This window comes from Bacillus rossius, unplaced genomic scaffold, assembly GCF_032445375.1.
Source record: "Bacillus rossius redtenbacheri isolate Brsri unplaced genomic scaffold, Brsri_v3 Brsri_v3_scf22, whole genome shotgun sequence".
Taxonomy (NCBI): domain Eukaryota; kingdom Metazoa; phylum Arthropoda; class Insecta; order Phasmatodea; family Bacillidae; genus Bacillus; species Bacillus rossius.
In genome coordinates this window covers 340001-344851 of record NW_026962393.1, presented here as the reverse complement: position 1 = coordinate 344851, position 4851 = coordinate 340001, and the positions used below count along the sequence as shown (strand labels likewise).

General features: G+C 35.3%; 1 non-coding gene across 1 annotated transcript; it reads left to right on the top strand.

Moving 5' to 3' along the window:
• Positions 1-1028: 1028 nt before the first annotated feature.
• On the top strand, positions 1029-1147 carry LOC134543828 (5S ribosomal RNA). The gene has a single exon (XR_010077277.1). It is a non-coding gene; the product is annotated as a 5S ribosomal RNA (ribosomal RNA).
• The last annotated feature ends 3704 nt before the right edge of the window (positions 1148-4851 follow it).

The following is a 4851-nucleotide window of genomic DNA, read 5'->3' as shown; positions in this document are numbered from 1 at the left end:
ATAATAAACAAATGAAAGCAGAAAAAACAACATCGCTACCCACCGCGCGCGCTCCTGGCGGCGGGAGTAGGAACTACTTTGCACACAGACCGACATAGCCCCCTGCCAAAAACAGTAAAATAAATAATATATATAAGTCTTTTGGCGGGAAAAAATTTCTCAACCGCCTGGGAGCACCCTAGTGTGTGCCTGTCTTTAGGTTATGTTACTTTTAACTTCATTTTCTACAGGCAGACGCGAGGGTGCTCGCCCATTATTTTTATTTTTTTAAATTCTTTCCTACCTTTGGTGTGCCATGCAAGAATTTATCGTCAAAATGGCGGCCCCGAGTGCAAATTTCTCGTCTGCACTGCTGGCTGGATGATTATGTGATGTTTTGAAGGAGGGTGTTTTTTTTTTGTTTGGATTTTGTGTGAGGGGGGGAGGGGGCTGGGCTAGCTTTTTTTTTTTTAAATTTTCTAAACATTCATCTCTTATGTAACAGTTTTCAGCATTAAAAAATTTAAAAGAAGAGGCACTTACTCATCAATTTCAAAACAGCCTATGAAGAAAAATAAAAAAAATTTAAATTCATTCCAGTTTTATACATTCATGATTTGATCACATGTATAACTTTTCTTTTTTATTACCTTATTTAATTTTATTATTATTACTACTATTGCTGCTACAACCTAGAAGATACCTCAGTGATACTAATACCTGCTGGTAAAGTTAAAGGTTTCACCTTTCTTTCTTTAAACATATCACAATACCTTTCTTGAGTTAAATATTATCTAATGGCTTTAAGAAGTTATGGTAATGTTCATCAGTTATAGAGTGTGGGTTTGTGTGTGTGTGTGAGAGTGTATTTTGAAGAGGGCTTTGGTGGTTGGGATGGTGAGGGTGGTGGGTGTTGTGTGTGGGGAGGGGGGGGGGGAAGTAAAAGAGTGTTCATTACACGATTTCTCCTGTTGTTTGTAACAATCACACCTGGTATAGCTATTTCGAGTGGCAAATACAAACTGCAAAAAAAAAACATCTATATCATTGCCAACGGCCATATCACGATGAACACACCGGTTCTCGTCCGATCACCGAAGTTAAGCATCGTCGAGCGTGGTTAGTACTTAGATGGGTGACCGCTTGGGAACACCACGTGCCGTTGGCACTACTATTTTGCACCCTACAGAAAAAAATTTTTTTTTTAAAAATTTCAATTTTAAATTTTTTTTTCCCCCACAATCACCACATTTCCCCCCCCCCTAACACACACACTCACTCTCTCTCAATCAATCAATCAATCAATCAATCAATCAATCAATCACTCACTCACTCACTCACTCACTCACCCACCCAGTAGCTGTGAATCTTTGCATGTGTATACCTCATACAAAATTCAAAGTGAAAAAATAAATATATAAGTGTATATGTATGTATGTATGTATGTATGTATGTATGTATATATGTATATATATATATATATATATATATATATATATAAACACACACACACACACCTATTTTGAAGTTTCTCTGTTTCAGTGGGCAGTTATGTATAATAATGAGAGATTCAAAAAGACGTTGATAACAATGTCATCAATGCCTGTTTAGTGTGCTCATTTGTTGGATGGTCGGCAGCAATACTAGAGGTGGTACAGCTGTAACCTGTAAAATTGTACCTGCAATGTGTTGTGTATGGAAAAAAATAAAAATTATATCATCTAAATTTTTGTTATCCAACAATAACCTTCCCATCAATGCATGATGTCACAGTAGCCATAGCTCTACTCTTTCTGCCATATAACATTGGGGGAAAAAAAAAAAAAAAAAGGAGCTATTAGAATAATAACAAAAGATAAAAAATCATCTAACTGCAGACCAAAATTCAAAAAACTTAAAGTCCTGACTGCCATAAATGAATACGTTCTAGAAACTTTTTATTCATTCTTAAGAAAAAGAAGAAAAAAAAAATTATTATTTTTTTTTTTTTTTTTTTTTTTAGATATTCGCACATAGGTATAACACCAGAAATGCTAGTAAATTGAGGATAGTTGAACATAACACTAGGCGATTTGAAAATGGACTAAATTACTTGGGAGTAAAACTTTACAACTTAATATCACAGAAAATAACTAAAACAATTTACCAGTATTAAAAAAAAAAACAGTAAAAAAAATTCTTCTAGAATATCCTACCTACCCTCTGAAGCTATTCTTTAATTTGATTGATAATAGAGAAATTGAACTGTTAATTTGTTGAATGGACTTGTGATAACAGCTGCTTCATGTTTTGCATAAAGTTAAATTGTGTAACATGTTATGTATTTTTTTTTTTTGAAATTTTTTTTCTTGGTAACTTGCATCATGTAAATATTAATTGTCTGCACATACATGTTCTATATCCCGGAGCCTTGACTCCACGTGGGATCAACAGAACAAAAATACAAAAAAAAAAAAAAATCCAGCTCACTAATCTAGGTGCATTTTGCTAACAATATTTGGAATATATATATATTTTTTTTTTGTGTAACATGCAAATTCTGTATTATTCTGCACACATTATTTATAATCTTCTATCATTTTCTTAGATAATAACTATTAATTCATAAAATAGATTGTGTGTGCATAACCTCCTGGAAACATTTGCACTTACCTCCTACTTTACTTTTTCATTTAAGCAATCCTATTCGCATGTATACACTTAGGTTGCAGCATCGAAATTGTGTAAAATTCAAAGTGTGTATTGCCTGAAAAAAAAAAAAAAAAAAAAAAGACATACCAAATATTTGCATACAGCGACACACTACATATTTGCACACAGTGGAGTTTTGCGGTAATTAACCTAGCACAATTTACCACACGCAATCACACGCCCGCGATGAGATAACACACTCGCTGTTTTCCTGTTGACCGGCACGAGGAGTAAGAAAAATTGATATTTACACGAGCACACACTCCCACACTAGTCACAACGTCGGTCATCAAGTTGTGTTGAAAATTCCTGTAGCCTCTGTTTTCCCAAATGATTTCACTTAAAATTTCATTTAACAAGACCATAAACAAATTTACAATACTAATTTCTTAAACAAACACTTCAGCGAACAAGTGACTGTCGCATTCATTACAAAGCTTACAACTTAACAGATGTTTCCGATGTGAAATAAAATAAGAAAATGTTTTACAACCAACCTAGAACATTTAGTCAAAACGTTTTTGTCCTGGTTTATGATTATTTTCCGTGACATGAATGTTTCAAAACTAATAAAAATACGAATGCAGCCAAATATAATGAAGTTAGCACATAAAAGACGACTTAAAATATTTCATTTTTCGAGAATTGGCAGAGCAAGAACGCACAGGTCCAACGGAAATTTCTTTAAAGATAAACGACCATCGGACAAAAACACCCCCTCCCCTCATCCTCAAAAATACGTGAATAATATACTTTTTCAATTATATTTTTATCGTTTTTTTTTTTTTTTAATATACTCATTAAAACTTCAAAATAAGCAGGTACTCGTGTGTTTTTCTCTCTACAATGTACCTGATCTCGGTGCGTAAACCTACATCATTTAGAGATGGAATTAATGTACACATACAAGTAAAATTTTGTTCCATTGTAAAATTGAGAGAAAGAAGGTTTTCCAAACGCATTAAGTATGGAGACTTTAAATAAGATTACGAGCTTATAAATGTTTGCAACGAAATAAAGTGACCATGTATCTGCAATTTCAAAAATATTTTTGCTCTGCTAACCTCACATGCAAGCAAGTAAAAATAACCTCACAACTTACTTACCTCTCTCAATTTCGCAGTACCAAAACATAGAAGGGATAAATAGGATAGTTTTTATTCGAAATCCTGCAAGAGTTTTAATTTTTATTAAAATATTTCTCCAATGTAGCATGTGTGTGGAATACTTCATCAGCAACTTGCATCTGCACCTTGAGTGAATTGAAGGGCAGCCAGTTTTAAAAGCTAAACAGAAACTGCACTCTTGAGAATGCATCAGATCCAAGTGAAATGCTTGTTGTGTGTACAGTTAAAAGTTTTATTATTCACACAATGAAAATGTAAACAAAATTTACTCACAATAATAATCACATCATCCTTGGAGGTGCACGAAGAAAGCCATTCCAGGTGGCACTGAACAAGGTGATTTGCTAGTGCTTCCACAGCAAACAGCCTTCATGAAATTATCTCCACATTTTCAGCATACTATACACTAAAGTATACCTAAGTTAATTTAACCATTTTCAAGTGATTCCAGCACAAATTACGTATTTGATTCCTTGAATAACATCTGCAAATGAAAAGTTCCCTGTTTGGTGTAGCAGTAAATTTAAACAGCTCGCAGTGCAAATTAAACAGTGCAGCTGCCATAAAAAAATTACACTATTAGTGGAACTGCCCATTATGTCATCGTAGACTGCTGACATTTAGAAAACATTGAAAAATCAGTGCTAAAGAAGCCCTACATTACTTTCGCTGTCCAAAGTGCGCTGCTCCCTACGTGAGCAAGGCATCGAGAATTTTCTGAACCGTCCGCAACCAGAAAATTGGGTAACCAGATATTTGCAGAGAGAAAAATTTTATTTTCACTTTGCTCTTGCATTCTGTAGGATCAGTCTCGTCATGGCAGATACCGCAGCAGCGACTGCAGCACCAGCTGTTGCCCCATCACAGGCAGCTTCCCCGAAGAAAGGCAAGGCTGCGTCGAAGAAGCCACGAGCCAAGCCCGCGCACCCGCGCACATCTGAAATGGTGGCCTCTGCGATCAAGAGCCTCAAGGAAAGGGGCGGCTCATCACTGCAAGCCATCAAGAAATACGTCGCCTCTACCTACAAAGTAGATGCGGAAAAGCTGGCACCTT